Here is an 11,134-nt window from a genome sequence, read left to right as displayed (position 1 = left end):
CAGAGAAGGGCAACGGAGCTGGGGCAGGGTCTGGAGCACAGGTCTGCTGGGGAGCGGCTGGGGGAACTGGGGGGGTTCAGTCTGGAGAAGAGGAGGCTGAGGGGAGACCTCCTGGCCCTCGGCAACTCCCTGCCAGGAGGGGGCAGAGAGGGGGGATGAGTCTCTGGAGCCAAGGCCCCAGCGCCAGGCCCCGAGGGAATGGCCTCAAGCTGCCCAGGGCAGGGTCAGGCTGGCTCTGAGGAAGGATTTCTGTGCAGAAGGGGCTGTTGGGCGTTGGAATGGGCTGCCCAGGGCAGGGGGGAGTCCCCGGGATCCCTGGAGGGGTTGAAGAGTCGGGCTGAGCCAGCGCTGAGGGATCTGGGGGAGTTGGGAACGGTCAGGGGGAGGTTCATGGTTGGGCTGGAGGAGGTTCAGGGGCTTTTCCAACCGAGATGATTCTGGGATTCTGTGATTTGTGGGGACCTTTTCCCTGAGCACACCAGCCTGGGACACTGGTGGAGGAGCGGGGATGTTCTTGTGACATACGTGTAGCTGATGTTGTGAGATGGAACCGTCCCGGCACCGCTTTTTCTTGCCCCGTCTCCCAGTGCGCGGTGTGGGGCAGGTGACACCAGGGTGTCTTGTGTTGTGTTTAGGTCTCACATTTGCCTGGTGCTTGGCCTTGCAGGAGGCAGGGGGTTGCACTGAATTCCAGATTTCCACTGTTTCTCCAGATGTGAGAGTGTGAGATAAATGGGCATCTGCTGGCACATCTTGGCTCTCAGGAGCTTTGAGCCTCTTCTAGCCTCTCCTTGCAGACCCTCTCCTGCACCACAGCAGGGAACACACTTGGTGCTGCCCTTGTGTCCCAGCAGGATTTAAGCCATCTCCCTGAAATGCTGGGGTGTCAACCCCAAGCCCCAAATTAAGGGTGACATATGGGTGATTCCCACAGCCCTTCACAAAGGGGAGGGTGAGTTTGCCTTTAGGCTTCCCTCCGGGGTGCAGCCAGCAATGCAGGGAGAGCCATTGGGTAAAGGAGCCCCAGGCGTCCCACATTAAGTGAACAAAGGTCAGGTGTCCCGCTTAGGGATAAAAGCTGGGCCCACTTGCAGGCAGGGGCAGTGTCTGTCTGTGAGGTGGATGCCCTGTGCAGAGTTTTCTGTTGGAGAAGGACTTCGCGCCTCCCTGGGACTGGGCTCCAGTCAGGTCCAGCTTGTGTAAACACGGGCTGTGTGGAGATTCAGTATGTGGCTTCCTTGGTCTGATGGGCTTGGCTTGTTGACTTGGTTGTCTCCCGTCCCTTCTATGGCAGACTGCATTTCACCATTTATTCCCCCCATTGTTGGTCGTGCGGTGTCGTTGTTGGAGTCAATGGGACTGATGTCAGTTATGTATGATCTGACTGTCTTGTCTGTACCCCCAGCACTCACCCGTGTGCTGACCCTTTTGTATCAAATACAATTTGGTGATTGGTTCATCTTTATGCTGGCTGTGCCCTTTATGCTAGGCCTGATAATTGGCAAAACACTCCGTGCGAGGGTTGAGGGGAGCCCAGAGAAGGGGACAGGGGGTTTGTCCAACTGAAGGTGGCAATCACACCCAAAAGGGTCCCACATCTCAGCTGTTAACCAGGGAAAAGGGGGTGCTCTGCACCCCACAGACAAACTGCAGAGCTGGGTGGTTAGGCTGAGACTGGAAAGGATGATGCTACAGCCCCGACACACGTGGGGTTTTATTTAACCCCTGGCCACGTGCTGTTGTTCTTACAGATCACACAGAAATGAATCAGGGCTGAGCCTTCGGGTGGATATTTATAAGCTGCCCTGCAAGAGGTGTCTGGAGAGGCACCAGCTCCTGATATACAGGCATATCAAGGATGCTGAGGTTGGCACTGGAGGAGAGATGGAACGAGGGGAACTTGTTATAAAGAAGAACAAGAGCAGGGTTCATCCATCACTTTCTCATTTTTTCTTTCTTATTTTTAAGGTGAAAATGCATTTGCTGCAAAAAAATCTGACTTTAATCTTAATTGCAGTCTTTAGCAGGGAAATAGTCTGGGGAAGCAGGCTCACTGCTAGAGGGTGATTTGCTACTTGGTGGCCTAAAACTGCATGTTTCTGGATCATTTATCACCCAGGTGTCACCAGCAGTGTCTGTGATGGAAGGGGAATGAAGAGGGCTCAGGTAGCGAGGACACGGTGGTACAAACTGGTCCCACAAGCACGACAGGCTCACAGATGCTGCAGAGTATCAGAACAATGACGGAGATCCCAGCTCCCCATCTTGCCCCATTTCCAAAGCCATAACTACCTTTGCACACCCAAACAGGGAAAGACCTCACAGATTTGGGTCCGAAAGTGTCCTACTTTATCCCCAAGCTCATTGCCTGTCCCCAGAGCCCTCTTGCTCTGGCAGTTTTACCTGGGTAAGCTCCAGCTGTCGGTTCCATTTATCTGGGCTGCATTAGGTGGCTGGCAGGTTCCATCATTCCTTAAGTGAGCATATTCTTCCAAAATTAATCTTCTTCCTAGTGAGGTGCAGCAGTTCCCACAGGCAGGCAGGTGAAATTTCACATCATTCCAGACAGTGGTCAGTGCTGTGGGATGATGAAACGCCCACATCATGCTTTTTTCCTGGTAAATATGGAAAAGTGAGATTAAAACTTCACCATCTGGGCTTTTTGTTGTATCCCATCAGCTGTGGATCTGCTTATTTTTATCTAGAAAATAGCATATTGAAGGTCTATACCTGTTGCTAATAGATATTTCATCTGAGGTCAAAGTACAGTCCCTAATTACACCAGGGGGGTGGGGAAATACAATTAAAAGCTCTCCATTCTGCTCATAATAATTAAACAAGTGCACTTAGTAGCCAGGGCGGATCCATTTCTGATTATCGTTGGTAGGATCTGGGGGTGACTAGCAAGATGGCATTAGTGGATTAGGGGTCAAGTATCCTGCACTGAGACTGAGTGAGAAGTGGGATGTCCAGAGGGTGTGTAGCAGGTGGGGAGGAGGGAGTGGAAACCGGGGTTTATATATCCCAGGACTTGTAGGGCGTCAGCAAAGCAGAGCTAGAACCTGCGCTGGGAACTGTCCGGGAGCCGCAGCTAAAACCCCACCACGGTCAGCGCTTGGAAACGGGGCTCCACGTCCCCCCGAGCTCCTTGCTCCGTGTCCCCCCAGGTCTGTCCCCAGCTCATCCCGCTGCCACCTCCAGTGCTCAGGCTCCGGCCCCACTCACAGCCCAGCCGGGACCTGGGACCCTCCCCAGCACCAGCCCAGAAGACATCAAAGGCATCAAACCCCTGACTCATCTGTGTCCCGCCTCAGCCCCTCTCCCTCCCCACCCCAGTTTGCATCATGGAAAATAATGTCTGTGGGCCTCCAGCCCAGGCCGCTGGCTCAGCTCCACGGAGCGGCTCGGCTCCCTTGTGCCCGGGGTCGGCTGAGATACGAACACACGTTCCTTCTCTGTCCGGGGAGGGGGCATTTTTCCTCCTTCCTCCCCTGATGCTGCATCTCTTCCCCTCTCCTGGAATAATTATAGCTGCTCGGGAAACACCAAGGAAAGCCAGCAAAAGAAACCATTGCCTTTTCCTTCTTCCTTCCTTCTTATCTGCCAGCCAGAACCAGTTAAACCCACAGAAGCTCGGCTCTTCCCTGCTTCCCTTTTCATTTCAGACCCCCTGGTAAGAGGAGACATGATAAAATGCAAGATTAAATGCCTAATACCTAGGATTTGGGATTACTGAGGCCAGGCTGGATGGTTGGAGGTAAAGGATGTGTCTGGTTAAAGGGAGGTTTGAACTGGTGATGCCTTCCCGCATCTTCTCTCCCGTCTGTGGCATCGAAAGGGAGGGCAAGTGTGAAACTCCTGCACAGACCCATCCCGGAGGCTTTCAGAAATGAAAGGTTTCCCTTGCTGATGTTCAGGGGTGACCTTGGGAGGGGGTTTCTGTGTGGGGCTGGGGGTGAGGTCCGAAATCCCACCCCACAGCAGCAGGGTGAGGATCCATGGGGCCAAGCCTCCAGAGTTTGTAGGTAACGGCATCGAATATAACCTCTATCATAAACCAGCCGTACATCAGCTTGATATCCCCTCTGCTTCTCGCTCCATACTGGAGGGTTTCAGGCTTTGATGGCTGGGAAGATGCTGCTGATTTATTCATGGCCACTTCCCACCCATTAGCTGTAAAAGCTCTTGTTGCTCCATCGATGGAGCCCACTCCTGTCCCTGCCCGGCCTTTGCTGGGAAGGTCAAGCACAGTGAGATGATGGAGCCTGAATTATTTCCTGAAAACAGCCATTGTGCCAGGTTTCCATCCTCAGCATCTGACCTTTCCAACAGGGAAGGAGAAGGCTGCCAGCAAATGTCCTCTCTCTGTGTCTTCTTCCTTTGAATCTTCTCACTCAAGACAAGAAAATTGCAAAGACAAAACTGTGGTGAGCTGGTCTGCCTTCCTCCCAGCTGCTCGCTGGCTGTGCCATATGGCAAACAAGCTCTGCTCTGGCTTGCTTTGGGTGGAAATGTGCCCTTTGGGTGAATCCCAGCCTGTGTAAATGCCGTGCCCGTTGAGGAGGCCACCACATCTCATCTCTTTGAGCAGCCAGGGGGTCCCCAGGACCTTCCCAGGGGAGGGAAAATCAGGTGTCTGAGCTGTCAGAGGGGAAGGAGCTCCCTGAAAGTTGCTGTTTAATGCCTGGGTGCTCCTGCCCTTCAGTTCCCTCTTAGCTTCAAACCCATCACCCTGCTCTGGCCCCACACCTCCACCCCACATCTGTTTAATTTTACCACCATCCCCTTTAAACATGAGCAGGGAGCAGCTCCAGCCCTGCTGCCAGGCTGGTGTCCCCGGGGCCTGGGATTCGAAGGATTCAGGGGGTTGTGCTGGGCTTCTGGTGCTACAGGGCTGAAATGCCCTGCTGAGACCCTTGGGGGGGGGATGCCCTGCCGGGAGCATCGTGGTGAGATGTGTGGGAGCCTTTCACATCCTCCCGAGCCTTAGAAAGTGAGAGATGCTCTTTATGTGCGGCAGCTCTGTGCCTGCGAAGCGATGTGGGTGGGGGCATCCGAATCTGTCGAGGAAAGGACTGCAGGGGATGAGCTTATATCCAGGGATGGAGCCGAATATCCCAAATCAAGAAAGCTTTGTGTCTGAGCTTCACTTTGGGCTTGTCCAAGGGATCGTGCCCAAGTCCTCCTCCCTCCCAAGGTCTCCGCTCCCTGCCTGCACCCTGGGATGTTATTTGAAGCAGGGACAGGGATAAATGCAGTAACGTTTGAGAGATGCTGGGATGCAGCTGATGGGTGAAGGAGCAGATAAATGTGTTAGTGCTGAGACACTGCTCAGGCTCCTTCCGCTCCCCTGACCTGCAGTAACTAAATTCAGCATACAACGAAAGTCTGTGGCCATCATTTTTATTCATTTTTTTTTAAAATTGCTAATCCTTGTGCTCAGACAGCAAGAGACACCATTTCAGCGAGCACATAATTGTAAGGGCACATCTCTGGTTTGGGGAGATTTGCTGTATTTGGGAAATGCAGGACTCAGTTATCTATCCTATCCTAATCTTACCTTCTTATCTACCTTATCCTATCCTTATCTACCTTATCCTATCATATCTAGGCAATAAGGCCTATTAAATGTGCTGACCTAAGGTGTGTCCTCAGCTTGCAGACCAAGGCTGGTGAGGGGACATTTTTCTCTTGTGGCTGCCCTAATGCCTGGGCCCTGGGGTTTTCCTCATGCGATGGGCTGGAGATGCTCAGCTTCTGCATCAGCAAAATGAATATCGAAGCATTTTTGGGAAGAGGACATTTGGCACAGGACAGCTCCGTGTCCCGCTGGGGGGAACAAGGAGGGGGGACACAGCCAGACCCTCGGTGTCACCTCTGCCAGGCTGCAGGCAGGGGACAGCCCGCTCCCCCTGCCACACCAGCACAGCAACCTGCTGATGAAGGCCTGGTGCTAATGAGGGTGTGATTTAATAAGGGAGGAGACAAATGAGGGACAGGAGGTGTGGAGGGGTCAGGAGCAATGACCCCAGCCCGGCAGCAGGGCAGGTCTCCCGTTGGGGACCGGGCTGAGATCTGGGCCGGCGGAGGACGAGGCCTTCCCGGTGAGCCCCATCCCTTGGGAGCGCCGATGCCTTCAGGGCTTCTGCAGCTGCAGCCGTCATCCCTTCGCCGTCCGTTTGAGTTCTCTTCCGAGCTCGTTCCTGAGCTCCTGCAGTGATGGGTTCAGCAATTCAATTAAACAGGGTCTGAAAACGCATTTCCCTCTCTGTATGATGGTTTCCTTGGATTCCCCCCGGGATTTCTCCTGCAGGATGAGACATCACAAAGATCCCTCCCCTCTCCCCCGACCCGCTGGGGTTTTACTGAGCTGCGGTACCTGCCTGCCCTCAGCAAGAGCCCAACCTGCCCCGAGTGCTGCCCTGCCCCTGCCCGCTCCACCAAAGCAAGAGAGGGTTGAAAATACAAATTACCTTCCCAAGAGCCATGTGGAGCTGGAGATGTTATGGCTTATTTTGAAATGAAAAGGCAATCTCAGAATATTGCATTTCTGTGAAATATCCCATCCCAGCTTTAGCTGAAGCACTTCACTCCAGCTTTTATTTTTGTTACTTCAACATTAGCAAACACTAATGCATAGTAATTTAGAACATAACCGAAATGACAAACCAAAACATTTTGATGCAGGAACCTCTACGAAATGTGAGGAAGAGCTAGAAGGACAAGACTTTTGGCACATTTTGGGATGATCCTTCCTAGACGGTCCCCTTTTCCCATCAGGAGTCGGATCTCAATTGCTTGTGTGACCAAGCAAATTAAACAATAGCCAGATGCAGCTTCTCTAGAGCAAAACCCCCTCTCCTGAATGCTTCTGGCTGCTTAAAATTAGGGCGCTGACCCCCAGCCCGAGCCATCTGCCGAGGTGGTGGGTATGTACCCCATGGGAGCGAACACCTTCCCTCTACCTCTTGATTCTGTTCGTAACACAGAATGTATATTCTGCTTTAAAGAGACACTGGGTGAAATTAAAACGAGCTTCAATGCAGATTTCCACCCCCCCAGCTTGTGCTAATGCTGCCTTGTCAGAGCTGGAAATGCAGCGGCCAAGTGCCTTCTGGCCACTGCTGGTCCCAGGTCTGCAGCGCCTCGCTCCCCATTCTTCCTCCTCCTCCTCTTCCTCCTCTCCCCGAGCAGCTGCTGGAGCATCAGGAATGCAAATGCAGCAGGCAGTGTTATCTTCCCAAATATTTTCTGTCTCGCAGGGGTAAGTTTCTGTGGACTTTCACTTGCATAAAACTTCACAGAGCTGCATTTTGGCCTGAAGTGATCAGCCTGATGTTCCCTTCAACTGGAAAATGTTTCTTTTTGGTTACTTGTGTGGAAGGAATAATTCTTTATGAGGAGCTCCACAACCCGTGCGCCTGGTCAGGCGTGGGGGGGAATTGCTTTACATGGCAGTGGAGGAGAGATCCCGTAAATCAGATCCCACCTTGTCTCCTGTACAAGTACCACTGGGTCGAGAATAAAATACAGCATCATACAGTGCGGTATGATATGTGCAATACAGGAAAAGTTTGCAAAACAGGATTATAAATCACTGGAAAGAGAAGAGGCATTCAGTTTAAAGCTTTGGAAATGTATTAAAACTCATTTTGTAAATTCTGTTAACTTGCGTTAATCTGTGAAAATATGCAGGTTTTCTTCTGTGTGGAGACGAATGACATTTCCAGAACTCCAGCCTTTAGGCTTTTCCAAGTTCTCACTGAAAAGCCGGAGATAATTACTTTTCCAGGGACATAAAGATAATGACTCCACATTTACAAAATATGATTAATAACAAGTCTGTTTATATTTACAGTCACTTCACTTCCCACTGAAACGGGGCCACCTCCGAAGCAGCCCATGGAGCTTTTTATCCCACAGCGCTGGGAATCTGGCACTGTGGTTATTTCCAGGCATGATACCAACAAAATCTCTGAGAGGGACTTTGGGAAGATGCTGGCTCATCCTCCTGTTCCTAATGCCTTGCCTAAATCTCCTTCCCCGCCTGCCTTGGCTTCGGTGGATGGGGGGAAAGGGTTTTCCTCCTTCTCTCTGCAGCAACCTTGTGAATATTGGGGAAGCTGCTACAGCCTCTCCCGCTGGAGGGGAGCTGGATGGAAGCGGGGTGAAGCCCTCGTGCCCTGCACGTGTCAGCTGCCAGCAGCTCAGCAGGGGATGGGGGTCTGATTCCTCAGGCAGAGATTGCTTCCAGCCACAAAATGGTGTGCCTCTTCCCAGCACAAGGAGTGTGTGACCACGGGCCAACTGAGCTACAGCCCTCACGAGGCTTTTTATAACCTCCGCAGCCGACTTGGTGGTGGGAATGCGTCGCGTCCCTGCTCTGTGCCTCAGTTTCCCCATTACCAGGGAAGGGAGAGGGCTGGCTGCTTCATTCCTTGTACTTCTTCACAGCTGAGCAGAGCTGGCCCATGAGCCCCATCCCTGCTGCTCCAACCCCCAGGGCAGCATCACTGACCCCAGCCAAAAGCAGACCCTGCAGGTCCCTCAGCCAGAAAGGACACTGCTAGCAAGAAACCTCCCTGCTAAGCTTTGCCTGCTGCCCAAAATACCTCTCTGGGTGGTGACCCTGCTTTGACAGGCAGCATTCCCCGCCCCATCACCTCCAGCACAGGTTGGCAGAGGCCTCTGCCAGGTCGGAGACATCGCGGAGGCTCCTCTCTCCCCTCTCTGCTAATGGGGAAGGCTCCGCAGCCTCGGGGAGCCGGTGCCAAATCCTGCTCCAACAGCTGTATGTTCTCCAGCATGAGTCATCCCCACCCCGAGCTTTCAGCCTCTCCATAACAACATTCCTTCTCTCTGATCTCAGATCCTGGCTGTGATCTCTCGCTGTCTAGTTCTCCTTCCTCCATCCACATGGTTCCTCCTGCCCAGGCTCAGTCCCCGGCCGAGGCAGCAGAGAGCAGAGGAGACTTTGCCAGGATCACCAGAGCTTGAAACAAGGCGTATGCAGATCCCCTCCCTCCCCCAAAATCAAGAGGAGGTGCCCAATTACCATGAGATTCATTTTTTCTCTCTCTGAAGAGACACAGTGACGTCAATTCTTTTTTGTATTGTTTTTTTTTTGTTGTTGTTCCTCCCCATCCGAGGCGAGTCTGTAAGAGCAACCGCTGCCCACCCTCTCCCAGAGCGTGGGGAAAGTGCTCTGAGCCTTTGGTCCTGCACATCTGTCCTGCCACGAGCTCTGCTCCAGGGCCACCTCACTGAGCCCCTTCATCTCTCTCCCTGCTGTCACTTCTGTCCCCAGTGGGTTCTTTTCTCCTCTTCACCTCTCCGCTCCTCCAGAGGTGATCCCATTGCCTGCAAGGACACAGGCAACTGCAACATCCACCTCCCCCTGCGTCAGCTGGGTACCGCGGGAAGGGCCAGGCTGAGCTCTTCCTCCTCTGCAGGAGCTTGTCCCCTGTGTGGTCCAACTTTGCCCTGGAGGCATCTTTTATCACGATAGTGGTTGACCCACAGGGAGACCAACCACTCAGGGCACAGAAAACAGGTTTTGAGCAGGCTCCTGCGTGGGGATGGGCAGTGCCTGGTCATGACGGCCCTCTGCCAGCTCCGTGCTGCCAGATCCCCCCCGCCCGCGCTGCCGAGAGCGCTGACCCTCGCTCCTAAAGCCGCCGGCGCTGAGTTCTTGCCGCTCCCCCCTCCGGCTCTTTGGCCGGCTCTGCCTGGCACAGGTACAGCCTCTGAATAGAAACCAAATTTTGCTCAAAAGCATTAATTTCTTCTGGATCATGGAGTGCCCAGATGGTCTCCAGTGGTAGCGGAGGGAGACCTTGAACGTGTCTCCTGAACAGCATGAAAAGCCGAAGTGAAATATCATTCCTGCCTGGGCAGTTGTGTTTGTTATCTTGCCTGGATGGCCAGGATGAGCGAGGCACCGCCCCGGCCCAGCAGCGTGGCTGGCATCTGGCACCCACAGCTGTGATCCCTCACCTTCCCCAGCGCTCATCGCTCGAGAAACTCCCGAGTTTCCCAAATGCTGCTTTAATTGAGCCTGGCAGGGGGTCGAGGGAAGATGACCCTGTGCAGCATCTCCACAGCATAACCCAGAAGTGAGGATTTTATTTCTCTCATTACTGACTCACTGGAGGATGCTCCCCTGCCAGAGACAGGTGAGGAACCTGACATCCTGCACCTCCTTTCTGAGTTTTACACCTAAGAACCTTTCCTGGGCAGTTCTTCTGGCCATAGAGCTGGCTGACTGGGTTCTGCATCTGCTTACGGACCATGGGGTGCCAGTGGCAAAATCACGTGGGGAATTACAGAGTTGGGTTTTGTGGCTCCCTGGGGAGAGCAGGGGTCTGGCTTGATGCTCTTCAATTTACCACAACTGTGGGGAAGAGGAGGAATGCAGGCTCGGTACATTTTTAATTAAAGGCTGATAAACAGGCTCTCTGCCTGCAAAACATTGATGGCCCGGGGTTGTAATGAGGCCGAATGTCCTCAGCACTTACCAATGTGTTGTGTTGTGGGGTTGGTGCGTGACTGTGCTGGTGAAAGCTGGGATCAGCTGTGTCAGAGCACTGCGATGGGCCACCACCCGTCAGAGCTTTGGGACACTGCTCGCTGCCCCACGGGTGTGGGATGTGGGTGTGGGAATATGGGGCTGTGGGGAGGGGGATGCGGGGATGGGGATGCAGGGATGGGGATGCGGAGATGCAGTGCCATGATCCTTCGGGCTGATGAAGAGGTCTGCGTGTGTCTTGCAAGTTCAGAGGGAGAAAAGCAAAGCGCTGCTCTCAGAGCCAGCTCTGAGCAGGAGCTCTGCTCTTCGTGCCTGCCTGGAGCAGAAGGTGCCTCTGGAACCTGCTTTAAACACTGCAGGGGGTGCATCAAACCCTTCGGCCCCCAGAATGGACTTGGGGTGATGCTTTTATCCCAACTGCGCGCTCACAGCTGGATGGGGAAATCACTGCAACCCCAGTCCCAGCGCGGACTGGCCTGGCTGGGAGAAGTGGGATCTGCTGGGGCATCGCAGGGCACGGCGGGGGTTGGGGGTCTGTGCCGTGGGAGTGGGGGGCTCCGGGCTGCGCGGGGGGTGTGTGTGTGTGTGTCCCATCCTGCGCAGGGG

At 53.7% G+C, this 11,134-nt stretch overlaps 1 protein-coding gene across 2 annotated transcripts in view; it reads left to right on the top strand.

Moving 5' to 3' along the window:
• Positions 1-11,134, top strand: part of TMEM200B (transmembrane protein 200B) — a 23,563-nt gene that overhangs the window by 3,087 nt on the left and 9,342 nt on the right. The window contains exon 1 of one of the 2 annotated variants that reach the window (XM_026863536.1): positions 10,051-10,175. The exons of the other annotated variant lie outside the window; for it this stretch is intronic. The gene's annotated coding sequence lies outside the window, so the exon portion shown is untranslated. Of the gene's footprint in view, positions 1-10,050; positions 10,176-11,134 lie in introns of those variants that run through there. 2 annotated transcript variants of the gene reach the window in all.

This window comes from Athene cunicularia, assembly GCF_003259725.1.
Source record: "Athene cunicularia isolate RWA chromosome 23 unlocalized genomic scaffold, athCun1 chr23_part2, whole genome shotgun sequence".
In the NCBI taxonomy this organism is placed as follows: Eukaryota; Metazoa; Chordata; class Aves; order Strigiformes; family Strigidae; genus Athene; species Athene cunicularia.
Note: the sequence above shows the minus strand (reverse complement) of the source record. Positions and strands in the feature narration are given on the sequence as shown.